Source organism: Vombatus ursinus, unplaced genomic scaffold (genome assembly GCF_900497805.2).
Source record: "Vombatus ursinus unplaced genomic scaffold, bare-nosed wombat genome assembly UNPS02014841.1, whole genome shotgun sequence".
Classification (NCBI taxonomy): domain Eukaryota; kingdom Metazoa; phylum Chordata; class Mammalia; order Diprotodontia; family Vombatidae; genus Vombatus; species Vombatus ursinus.
The window spans coordinates 22,900,637-22,914,591 of NW_020954619.1; positions in this window are offsets into that span (position 1 = coordinate 22,900,637).

Here is a 13,955-nt window from a genome sequence, read left to right on the forward strand (position 1 = left end):
GGAAGTGATGGTTCCATTTAAAATTTGTGAGAGAGGAGAAGAAAGGTGCCCTAAATGTTGGGAGAACAAATTGCATAGGGTTCAGAGGAAGGATCATAGGATTATAGAATTAGTACTAGAAGATACCTGAGAGGTCATCTAGCCCAACCCTTTCATTTTACAGGTGAAGAAACCAAGGGCCAGAAAATTTAAGTGATCTGTCCAATGCTCAGGTAATAAGCAAGGGGCAGATCTAGGATTAAAGTTCAGGTCTTCTAATTCCAAATCTAATACTCTTTCCACTCTACCATACCAGGTATCCATAGGAACCCATGGACTAAAATTCTACAGAAAAGATCAGCCCAGGAGGGATGGAATACCCCTAAGAATGAAATTTGGAAAACACTAACAATTCCTATGAGACAGAATCATTCAATAAGCATTTATTAAGTACCTACTATGCATCAGGCATCATGCATTGTATCTAATGTAGATGAACAGGGAACTCATTGATGTAGATTTTTTAAAATTTGATTTATTTTATTCTGAACTTAAGAAATAAAACATGCATTTCTATAACATAGTAGAATAGTAAAAGCAAACAAACAAAAAGATGATTGTACATGAAACTGCAAATCTGTTATGTACAACTTGCTATTCCTTTTAGATATATAATAAAGTTAACATTTAACTTTTGTTTTTATTCCTTTTTTTCTTCTCTCCCCCCATCCCTGTCCTGGAGATGTTAATTAATTAAATTAAACACAAATGTGTGCATGCATATATATGTAAAATTATTCTTTATACTTCATTTATCAGTTCTTTCTCTGGATACAGATAGTGTCTTCATTCATAGGTCCTTTGATGTAGTTTTTTTTTTTTTAAAGATACATACAGAAGATGACAGCAAGATTAGAGAATACAAAATACAATACACAAAGGAAGGGAAACAAAAGCCTGGCACTATCCTTTAATGGTAGAGGAGGGGTACTAAGGTTTAGAATGAGCTAAAGCTGTTAGAGATATTAGGAAAACAGAACAGATTTTACTTTTCTTGGGATGGTTTGTAGTTATATTAGGGAGAAGCTGAGAATCAAAATAGATAGAACTCTGCTTCGGGTGGATAGAACAATGGTCATATGCAACAGACTGAAAATAAAATAGGATGGTTCTTATTTTTCTTTTATTTTCTATGTCATGAGAAAACATGGGTGTTACAGTTGATTTAAAGGACTTTATGGCATAAAACAAATTAAATTTAGAATCACAAAACAAAATCTGGAAGTGACATCAGAGACCGTATAATACAATTTCCTCATTTTATAAATGAGGAAACTGAAGCATAGGGAAATTAAATGACTTGCCCAAGTTCATGCAGGTTGTAAGCATCAGAGACAGGACTTGAACCCAGGTACTCTGACTCTTTCTACTGTGTCACTTGTTCTGCTTAGCCCTAGAGGGCAAAACTCTAATGATTAGAGATTAGTCTATTAGACTCTAATATATGGATTATGGATTAGAGTCAAATCTATAAGTCACAGGCATTTATCAAGCACCTTCTATGGGCCATGCACTGGGAATACAAGAACATATAATGGAACAATTCCTACTATAAGGATTTAGAATCAAAGAATTATAAACTTTTGAGCTAGAAGAGACTTCATTTTACAGATGAGGAAACTGAGCTCCAGAGAGGTAAGGAAATTTCCCTAGTCACACAAATAGTAAACAGCAAAGCAAGGATTCAAATACAGGTTTTCTGATATGAGATCCATTGCTTTTTCCATTACACCAAGCAATGGTTGGAAGCTTCAAGTAATGCAACTGACTACAAACAGTGTGAGGTAAGAGTGGAAGCAATGGGAACCATTGACCTTAAAGGGGCTCTAAGGTGGCTAGAACTTGCTGAAAGGCAAGTCTTGGAACAATTGTCTCTTCTCTCTTCCTCAATTTGCCAGATGGATTCTTTCTGGAGAACCAGGAAGTGTTTTTTAAATTATTATGTTATTTATTTCATTAATTCTTTCCCAATTACATGTAAAAATTTTAACAATCTTTTTTTTAATTGAGTTCCAATTTTTTTCCTTCCTCCTTAAGAAGGCAAGCAATTTGATATCAATTATATATATGAATTCATGCAAAATGTATTTCCATATTAGCCATATTGCAAAAGAAAACACAAATATAATAAAACAAGAAAAACAAAGTAAAAAAAAAGCATACTTCAATCTGCATTCAGAGTTCATCAGTTCTCTCCCTAGAATTGAATAGCATTTTTCATCATGGATCCTTTGGAATTGTCATGGATGATTGTCTTTATAAGAGTAGCTAAGTCTTTCACAGCTGATAATCCTTACAATATTGTTTTTACTGTGTACAATAGAACCAGGAAGTATTGAGAGACAGACATCACCGTTATATAGCTGTTCTTGTGGCATAAATGTCACACAGCAATGTCTGCATCAAACTCACCATGCTTGTGAGGTAAGCTCACAAGCTTAGCTCAGGTAAAATATTATCCCTACTCCCAACACTTAATCCGGACTAAACATTGGTAGGTAGCATGGCAAAGATAGAATAACAGTCTTGGAGTGAGAAGACATGGGTCCAAATTCTAGTTCTGCCTTTTACTAGTTGTGCCAATTTGTGTAAGTAATTTTCACTCTCTGCCCTCATATTCCATATCTGTAAAATGAATGTGACTGGATTATCTCCATGGCATATACAAGCATTAAATTCTAAGATCCTATGATCCATTTTGGCATTAATCCTAATGAGATTGTCATTATCAGGTACTAGAACTGCCTTTAGAGTACAAAGGTATGCTTTTCCATCTTTGTTTGAGTCTGGGCTCTGACGTTTTCTAGGTCTCTCATTTTGGACAAATTGCTTCACCTCTCTGGGTTTTAGTTTCCTCATTTATAAAATGGGAATGATGGTTTTTGCCATACTGACTTTGCGGTGTGGAGAACACTCTGCACTCATTAAAGTTGTTTTCTAGGATTTTATGGGAAGATTTATTTGTGTGTGTGTGTGCGTGTGTGTGTGTGTGTGTGTGTGTGTGTGTAAACCTATGATTTCATTGATACAGGAAATTTCCATATGAGGAAACTCCTTCTACCAATGCAAATGACCAAATTCTCTCTAAGATTTATAATCAAATCTTGGGGCATTACCTGATAGGGCATTGAAAGGCTAAATGACTTGCCTGGGGTTATACAGCTAGTATGTATCTGTCTCAAGACTTGAACCTGGGTCTTCATGACTTCCAAACCAGCTCTCTATCCATTACACCATCCTGTCTCTCTTTAAAGTGCTATGAAAAATAACTTTCTTCTTTTTATCATCATCTCATCATGATCATCATCATCATTAGTAGTAATAGTACTAATTTTTCAACTGATGAGCTATGATCTTATTTGGCATACCTTAAATCCAGGACCCTGGTATCATCTGCTGTTCTCATTTTAGGAAAGCAGATGGAGCAGCTCTGGGCCAGGAAGAGCTAGTTATAGCAGGAACTTATACCTTTAGAAATAATAATAATAATAACTCTGGATTCCTAGCACAAAACTAGTTTTAATGCTTTTAGGGCTTTTAGCAACAGTCTATATACTTCACACCCCCAAAATGATCTGATCCAAATGAGTGAATCCTCCCTTGAACTCACAGGATATCTCCACAGTATTTGTTTGCCTTGTACTAATAGTGACAACCCAACAAAGATCTGACAAAGGGCACCCATTCCTTGGGATATCATCTTTGGTTCATTAAAAAAAAATAAACTGATAGCTTTCAAAGTTCTCACAGATCAAAGAATTTAGTGGACCTTTTTAGCTCTAAAGGTTCAGACATATTTTCCATTTACACAGGTGAAAGAAATATAGTTACTCTTCCACATCACAACTTTCCCCATTATGGTTTCAATATATCATGTGTTGGCATAAGAAATTAAATAGGAATTTTTTTGGAGTTTTGTGGAAGCCGCAGATTACACATGAAGGTCAGGAGATAACAGAAAAAGTTTAGAAACTCAGAAACGCATAAAATATGTGTATAGTATTATATAATATCAATATATTTTGTCTTTTAATATCATAATAATTCAGACTTCTCCTCTGACATTAAGGGAGTGTCAAAACATTTTACATGGATTTTCCAGATCACGGGCACTGAGCTCCTAACCCCCTCAATGTGGAAGGGATAACCATATAAGAATTGTCTTCATAAGCAACCATGCTATTCAATGTAGTCAAATCAACAGTGATCATTTTTTAAATGATTCATCTATAGAAGTTCTTCACCTGGGGCCCATAAACATAAATTATATACATATGTATAAATATATGTATATATGATATAAATAATATAGATAGATAATTGCATTTCAATATAATTGGCTTCTTTTGTAATCTTGTGTATTTTATTTTATGCAATTGAAAACATTATTTAGAGAAGTAGTCCATAATTTCACCAGATTGCCAAGGAGTTCCATCACACACACACACACACACACACACACACACACACACACACACACACTATTCAGAATCCTTGATAGAAACAGATAGTCCAGGAAATTCAAATTTCTACTAAAACATTCCTAAACAAACTTATGAAGTAGGTGACATTATCCAATGATGTCTTCCCAACTGATCATTTATCTACCCTGTTCCCTTTTTTAATTCCTCAGTCAAAGTGGATTTGAAGTCAGAGGACCTAGATTCAAACTTTGGCTCTGATACCTGTTGTGTACATGATCTTGGGCCTCTACAAACATCAGTTTGCAGATGAGTCTTCCTGACTTCAAGCCCAGTACTCTATCCACTGTGCCACCTAGCTACCCTATCCCCATTTTACAGATAGGGAAACTGAAGTAGACTGAGGTTAAGTGACTTTCCCAAAGTCACACGACTAATAAATCATTGAGGCTGGATTTGATGTCATGTCTTCTTGACTCCAAGTCTAGAGCTCTAACCATCTTGCTAACTACCTGCTTACCAAATATACTCACTGTACTAAGTACTGAGAATAGGGATAAGGTTGTATCTGTGATTTCACTGATATAGAGAACTCACCAATATAGGTCATTACTTTACAGCTGATAGTCTCAGTCTAGCCTAGATCACTGAGAGATTAAGTGATTTTCACAGGGCATACAACCAGTTTGTGTCAGAGGCTCACATGTGACCTCAAGTCTAACTAATTCCCTAGGCCGGCTCTTTATCCACTGTGCCACGGCTGCCTCTTAAGTACTTTAATATAGAGACAAAAGTGAAATCTGTCTTCAAGGAGTTTACATTGTAACACAGAAATAGAATATACTTATGTAAGTATCTGGAGAATGTATACAAAATACATACATTGTTAGTTAGTCTTGGGATCCAAGGTTGAGGATGGAGAGGTGAGAAGGCATGGTTAGTAATTGTTGCTGTTGTTTGTCCTTTGGTTTCTAAGATCAATGACATCACCGAGTGAGATCTTGATTTGCACGTGAATTGAATTTAAGTGAGGCAGAGTTGCAGAAAGTCATCAGCTTCACTCTTCCAGAGTCATCCAAGTCCAGTGGCAAGACAAAAGTCTGGATGACTGGCAATGGCTCAGGATGCAGCAGATGGACTTGGTGTCTTCAATATGTGATCAATCTCTAAGTGCTCCACACAGCTTTCTTCAGCTGCCTTTATGGGCATTTGAACAAATTGTTCTCATCTGCCCATTCCAACAGGGAAGTCTTCACATGCTTAAAGCAGACAATACCCTTTATCCCCTTAACCTATGGATTTGTGGCCTGTTGGTTACCCTCAACCTGGTTTAGTTCATATGCTGAGATGTTTTACAGAATGTGGGGAGTGGCGGCTATTCATGCTATAGATTCTTGGAACCACGGGGGAGAGTTGTGTGGTAGGTAAACACCAAAGATGGATAAGCAGCCCTGAAAAAGGCTCAGTAAGCCCTTACATCAGTGAGTTGGTCTTCCCTGAACACCCCATACATCTCTTGGTTAGCAATTAGTAACTGGTAGGATCAGAAAAGGCTTCCTATAAAAATGGCACTTGAGCTGTCTTGAAGGAAAGCAAGGATTCTAAGAGGTAGAAGGGATTGAGGAGAACATTCCAGGCGTTGTGGACAACTAGGGCATCATTCTAGCCTCTTTACCATGGTATCTACTGTGGTACATATATAAGTATATGATATCTCCGAGTGCTGCCTGAGAAATAGCTGTCCTTATTAGTCTTTTCCCAGTCTGAAAATTACAAATTTTCCTTTGTCCTTTTTTCCAAAACATTCAAACTACTTCTAAATAAATGTGTTATTTAGAACACATTGACTCTTGACTCAGAGCTATTTGACTCCTTATTTGGAGTCAGGGCCTTGACTCTTCAAATCACCATAATTATTAAACAAAATTCACAATCAGAACCTTCCCTTTCCCATCAATATCTGAATGTGTGAAGAAGTGCATGTACTAGTAATAGGGCAAGCATGACAAAGAGTTGGAGGATATTCAGAACTTCTTCTGGGGCCAGGATGGGGCAGGGGGGTGGAGAGGTGGGAATCTGCCCTGCTTGGAAAGGAAATACATTCCCCTTACTCTGTTTAACACAGGCTGGGACCACAGAGAAGAAGTAAAGCTGAGCTCACGGTTTTCATGTAGCCATTGATGCCTGGAAAAATGTACTTGAAGACGTCGTGAAAGATTAGCAATTCAATCCCTTCTGCTCCTGATCTTTTTCTGGTCCCCTCAGTACTGTCTACACCTGGGAATTTTCCATCAAAAATGTCACTAGGAATACTGGACCTCAGAGAATAAGAGCAATGTTGAAATGCCTATATTGATAGAAAGAAGTACTCTAAAGCTAATAGTTCCTTGCTTGCCTGAACTATAAAGATTTCTAATAATAGCTAGCATTTATATTATCACTTTACAATTTACAATGCACTTTGTACACATTGTCTCATTTAACCTTTACAACAACCTTGAGAGATAGGTGCTGTTATTATCCCAATTTCCCAGACGAGGAAACTGAGACAAAGAAATTGACTAGTCCAGGGTCATAAAACTATTAAGTGTCTGAAGTGGGATTTGAACTCCAGTTTTCCTAACTCCAAATCCAGATTTACCCACTATTCATTCAGATTACTCATACTCATGTGTAGAAGTATGGATCTGGGTTTCAAAAAATATACATACATACATACACACTATATACTCACTACATATACATGTACACTGGACATCATGCCTGTAAGGCCTTAAGGCCCCAGGCTCCCCACCCCTGGTCTAAGTAATGCCTACTAAAGGCAGGTGTCCCACAGGGGTCTGTTCTGGCCCTTCTTCTTTTTCTTCCCAGTACTATTTCACTTGGTAATCTCATCGACTCCCCTGGTTTCAATTATAATCTCTATGCTGATAATTCTTATGTCTGCTTCTCCAGCCCTAACCTTTCTCCTAACCTCCAGATTCACAGCTAAAGCTGCCTATTAGACAAATCAAATTGTATATCCCACAAGGCATCTTAAACTTAGTATGTCCAAAAGTGAACTCATTATCTTTCCTCAAAAATTCTTTCCTCTGTAAAACATCCCTATTACTATAGAGGGTATCACCATCCTCCCAGTCAAGCAGGCTCACATCCTAGGTGCCATCCTGGACCTCTAATTCTCTCATTCCTTATATCTAATTAGTTGTCAAATTCTATCCATTTTACATTTGTAACATCTTTCTTATCCACCCGTTTCTCTCCTTTCATACCACTACCACATCAGTGCAGGCCTTCATAGTTTCACATTCAGATTACTGCAAAGGCCTGCTAGTTGGTATCCCTGCCTCAAGTCTCTATCCACTCCAGTTCACCCTCTGTTCAGAGGTCAAATTAATCTTCCTAAAGTACACATCTGACCAAGTTACCCCCTTATTTGATAAACTCCAATGATTGTATCACCTCCAGGATCAAATATAAAATGTACTGTTTGGCATTCAGAACCCTTAAACACCTGGACCCCTCCTACCTTTCAAGTCTTCTTACATCTTACTTTTCTATAGATATTTTGTGATGCAGTGACACTGGCCTTCTTGCTCATATGACACATTCTATGAGCAGGCTCCAAGGTATTTTCACTGGCTGTCCCCATGCCTAGAATATTTTTCCTCTTCATCTTGGCCTTCTGGCTCTTCTAGCTTCCTTCAAGTTCCAACTAAAGTCTCAACTATGACAAGCCTTTCCTGATGCCCCTTAATGTTCATGCCTTCCCTCTATTATCTCCAATTTATCCTGTATATGTCTTATTTGTATATAGCTGTTTGCATATTTTCTCCCTTACTATACTGTGAACTCCATAAAAGCAGGGATTATCTTTTGCTTTTCTTTATATTCTCAACACTGTATCTGGTATCTAGAAGGCATCTAATAAATTCTAATTGATTAACTGATCACGCATGTCTACATAAACATACTCATGTTCACACATGTACCTATGATGACCATTCAAACACACACATGCACATCTCTATATGTATATGTAGGTATGTGTTGTGCTCGTGTGTGTGTGTGTGTGTGTGTATACCATCTAAACCCTTGTATGCATTATGCTTATGCACTTTGCCCACAGGCACACATCCATGTATACCAACAACCCAAAGAGAAACACACCCGTCCACACCACTTACTTGGCTATTAACTTGCTAAAATTACCTTTGGTAAGTGCCTTCCCCATTCTGAGCCTATTTCTTCATTTCTAAAATGAAGGTGTTAGATTACATAATGTACCAGATACCTCTCAGTCCTAATATTTTATAAATCTATATACATACAGTACTCTTTTTGTCATTTCAGATCAGGGAGTGCAGCAGACCAAATAGGTCTAGAAAGCATCAGTCTTTACTTCTCACAGTACCTTGGTTATTTTTCTCATGACTCAGAAGAAATTTATAGGGCTGGCCGTCAAATGATACTCCCAAAAGAATAATTGCCATACATGAGATTCTCTACAATTTGTAGTATTTATCCAAAGATAAATACTAGTAATCAATAGATTTTTTTAGAAATGACTAAGGTTATATCAATGTGAAATCCAGAATGAAAACATTTAAATAGATGCTTTAGGGACACACGGGTATGATTTTAGCAGGACACAGTACAACCTCTGGGTCATAGAGCTTCCTTCCTTCCCAAGGTCCATGGGTTCCTGGCTATCGACTCTTGGTCCCCAGAGCCTTCAGCAGTGTTTCTTTCCTTTGCGTTGTCACCAGCTCCATTAGTTGCGTGGTACTTAAAAGACAAGACCTCTGTCTCTACTTGTTGAATATTCGAGGCTGGATAACTTTTAGTTTTATTAGATTGGCAGTTCAACTTTTGTAGACTGGTCAACAACAACCAGAGAATGATGGACCTGATGCTTTCCATACATTCCATTAGCCTCTTCCAGCACCCACTGAAGTGCCCAGAGTCAGTGGGAGTTACCTTGAGAAGTCTCCCCACATACAACCAGAGGGCTCTAGCAACCAGGCCCCACTAGGGAGTGCCATTCAATCTCCCTAAGCTCTGGATTTGCAGTACCCTTTACACACAAAAAAAATTCATATTCAATCAAGATGCTAGCCATCTTGTTCATTCTACTGACTGATTTCACCCACTATTAGGGGAAGGCCTAACATCAGCATCCTGTTAGTTTAGGTTTGATTTGTAGACAAAATAGGTTGATCATAAGTCAGATAGTTTTTAAAAAGGAAGTTTACTTTGCCCTAACATAACAATCCTATGAAATAAGGATACAGCAGTAATTAGCTTTAGCTTTGGTAAACTTAGCCTACCTTGCCTCCTTATGGAAATACAGCTGGTCAACCTTGCTCTGGGCCTGGAGTCAGGAAGACTCATCTTTCTGAGTTCAAATCTGGCCTCAGACACTTACTAGTCGTATGACCCTGGGCCAATCACTTAACCCCATTTGCCTCAGTTCCTCAACTGTGAAATGAACTGGAGAAGGAAATGGTAACCCACTAAAGCATCTTTGCCAAGAAAACCCCAAATGGGGTCATGAAGAGTTGGACATGACTGAAAAAATGATTGAACAACAACAACAACAAACAACCACAACGTGGTGACTCTAGCACTCTTGGACATTCACTAAGTTCTAAAAGCCTACCCTTTGGAACTGTTTTTTGGAACTTTTTGTCTTTAGGTAGCCTGGAAGTAGAAGTCAATAAGGTTCTGGAAATAACTTTGTCTCCCTTTAGGGAAAACTAATCTCTGTTATTTGGGGAAGAATGGAGGCATGGGCCTAAGTCATGGTGTGGGGGAATATTGATAGATATTAGTCTTATCATAGCTGGTAAGGTAGGTTGGACATGAGTTGTGGAAGGCCTTAAAAGTCAAGCTAAGGAATTTGCATTTAATTCTAGAAACAATGGAGAACCACTGAAGGTTTTTCAGAAGGAAAGTGACATGATCAGACCTGTGCCTTAGGAAGCTTATTCTGGTAGGTATGGAGGCTAGCCTGGAGAGTGCAAAACTAGACTGGGGAGACAAATTAAAGGCTACTACAGTAGTCCAGGTGAGACAGGGCCTTGCCTAGGGTGCCTTCTATGTAAGCAAAAAGGAGATGAATAGTAGAGTAATAGATATCTTCATCTATTTGGGAATTGTTCCACTCCTTTTGTTCAATGTAGGGGTTCAATGTGGGATGTATAGACAAAAATTACAAAATCAAGCAAGGGGAAATCAGGCAAAATAAAGTAATATTTAACTATTGAGGACAATTAGGAATAGTTAGCCATAGAATGAGACATCAGTGGGAAAGGGAACAACTGCAGAGAATCCATGCTTCAAGATAAGGCAGACATTGCAAAGTCTTTAACAAACTCTTGAACAAAAGATTGAGAAGATCCTTCTTATGCCATGTACTGCTTTTTGTCACCTCTCTATTAGCAGGGCATTCCTCTCCCCCTTCACATAGCTAATAAGTATCAGAGGCAAGATTTGAACTATGGCTTTCTTGACTTCAAGTCTGACACTTGATCCATTTCACTTCTGGTAATCTATAAGAGTTGTGTGGCCAAAAAAAGCCATAACCTGAGGCCAACTCCTAGGTAAGGAGCTTCTCCAGAAGCCTGAATTCTCTGGTCTTCTGACCATAAACTTACAGACAATTGGCCCAAACTTGAAGATATATGCAGATATCTTAGGAAAACACCAAAAATTTTTTGCCTGAAATATCTCTAGCACAAAGGGTTTTGTTTCCTTTTCGGGGGTGGGGGTTGGAATTGAATGATCAAGAAACACGAACAATGACTTTTTTCTTCCACAGTTTTAAAGCATTTCCCATCTAAACCCTAAGGGTTCATTCTAACAAGTACAAACAATCTGAAGATGGATGAGTAGCTACATTGAGTTGGCCAGAATTACAAGCATCAATTAAGGTCAGGTCTGCTGATATGCATCCTTGCCTGGACAATTCAGGCAAACAAACAGACAAACAAACCAAAATTAAAAAAAAAAAAAACTTTGTCTACAATCATCTGTGAAGGTCCAGCTAATTACTCCTTTCCCCTAATCTCACCCTTCTTTTTATATATATATTGACATTGCCCTTACATGAAATCAGTGTAGTATGCTAAGGGACTGGTGGTTAGAGTTTATCCTGAAGTCTCGGATACTTACTGTCTGTATGACTCTGGGCAAGCCCCTGTACCCTTGAGTCTCAGTTTTTTTAAGTTGTAAATGGGGATAACTTACTCACAGAATGTCACCCTCCACTCAGTTGTCAAATTGTCTTGTCAAGTCACATGTGACCACATCATCCTACCATTTAATAAATTCCATTGATTCCCTATTACTTAAGATCAAAAATAAAATCCTCAGTTCAGCTTTCAAACTCTTTCAAAACCTGACCCATTCCTCCTGTTAACAGGATTTTACTGAGCCAGTCTCTTTTCTAGTCTTTCTCACACCTTATTTCCTTTCACATACTCTGTGATCCAGTAACATTAGCCTCCTTGTTCTTCCTTACACTACTATCTCCCAACTCCAAGGATTTTTACTGACTATGCCCTTCTGTCTGGAACTTTTTCCTTCCTCATCTTTATCTCCTACCTTCCTTGGCTTCTTTCAAGTCTCAGCTAGAAAGTCCCACATTCCACAAGAAGCTTTTCACAGTTCTCCTTAATCTTAGGGTCTTCCCTCTGGAATTTTCCCAATTTAAGCTGTACATATCTTGTACATAGTTGTTTGCATATCACTTCCTCCTTTATATTGGGAGCTCCTTGAGATCAGGGACTGTCTTTTGCCTTTCTTTTCATTCCCATCACTAAGTACAGTACTTGGCTTAAAGTAGGTACTTAATAAAAACTAGTTGACTTAATCACAGATGGGGCTGTAGTGAGGTTCCTCCAAGATAATATATGCAAAATGCATCACAACTGAAGTCATCATATAAATGTGAGCTATTATTGTTCCAGTGGTTAGCATAATGCCTGATACATGGAAAACACTTAATAAATACTAAGTGAAGGATTATCTGATTTCTGCCCCCACTTTCTGGTTCAGAAAGGAGAACATATTAATCTCAGTCTATAGACCTAGAGCATGATACCTTCAACAAGTCGTTTGGAGCACACTCATAGTGTGCTGAGCACCATGCCATATAGGTAATGTGGGGGACAAAAGCTTGAAATGTAATCTCTGTCCTCAAGGAGTTTCCAGGTAACTAGCCAGTTTCCCCCAGATACCATGCAATTTCAGTATAGTAAGTAGTGTGACCTACTAGTGAGTCATTGGCTGAAATGAGATCAACCTTTGAATGTGCAAGACCTGAAACCCTGCATTGTGGTGAGGCAGGTGAGTCTTTACAGTTAGATTTGAATGGATAGGAAGTTGTGGGTAATTAGATAAAAGACTGTGAGCTTACCTGGAAGGCAGTGGAAAAAAGGAAAGGGCAGGTAAAAGAGACTCAATACCCTTGACAAGCCTCCACTGCCTTTAAGCAGTGGGTATGAGACGTGCTCATTAGGAAGGTGGAAGACAGAAATCATAATGGATTTATACTGGGGGAGAGGGGACCATGAAGAGGAAAAGAAGAAAATGTGAGCACCAGGGAATGGTCCTTTGGATCACCATGGCCACCCCATCATGACACAAATTTGTGTATGACTTTTGTGAGATAATAGCTTTTGTTTCTTTAGCACTTTAAGGTTTATAAAGAGCTTTCTTCACAAATGCTCCTAGGCAGGGAGTGAGCTTTTGGACCCAACCTGACCCACAAAACATCAGATCTAGGGCAATAATGGTAAAGCTAAAAATCTTGGGGGAGTTATAAAAGAAACTGCAGTGGACATAAGAGGAAAACTTGTAAAAATGATGCCCAGCACAGGAGATTTGAGTGTTCTTCCTTTCTACATGCCTGGACAGAGAGTTTATAGACAGAGACGCTAAAATCTTTTATTTCCTATTAAAACAACTCCTTTCACGCTTGCTAATGTGACTGGAGCAGAGTTGCACCTAAATCAGGGCAAAAGAGAAGAGCTTCATGGTTGAAGGGCACAGGCCAGTCACTCAGATGAGGCATCTATGTCCCATACAGAAAGACTTTACTACTTCATTTATGCTAATCGATTGGTACCCTTTTTGGCTAAGCCATATTACCTTGAGACAGAGGTAAAGAGAACAGCCATGATTTCCTGAGTCATGTCACTTACTCTTGAGGAAGTTTTTTCATGGGTGGATGATCCCTCCAAAGGACATATTACTAGTTCCCTATGGAATTTGCTAAAAAGGAAGAACTGAACTCTAAAATTTGGAGCTTATTTGCTCAAAGGAAGGAAATCATAGAGTAGATGATGTCTAGGTGCATATATATATTATCACTTTTAATATTGTGATTAAAGAGCTATATACAGAAAGATCTGATTTCTTCTATAGGGAACTCCTAGTGTGGAAAATCCTTTCACAGATGCTAAGAGCAACTTTACAGTAATTTGTAGT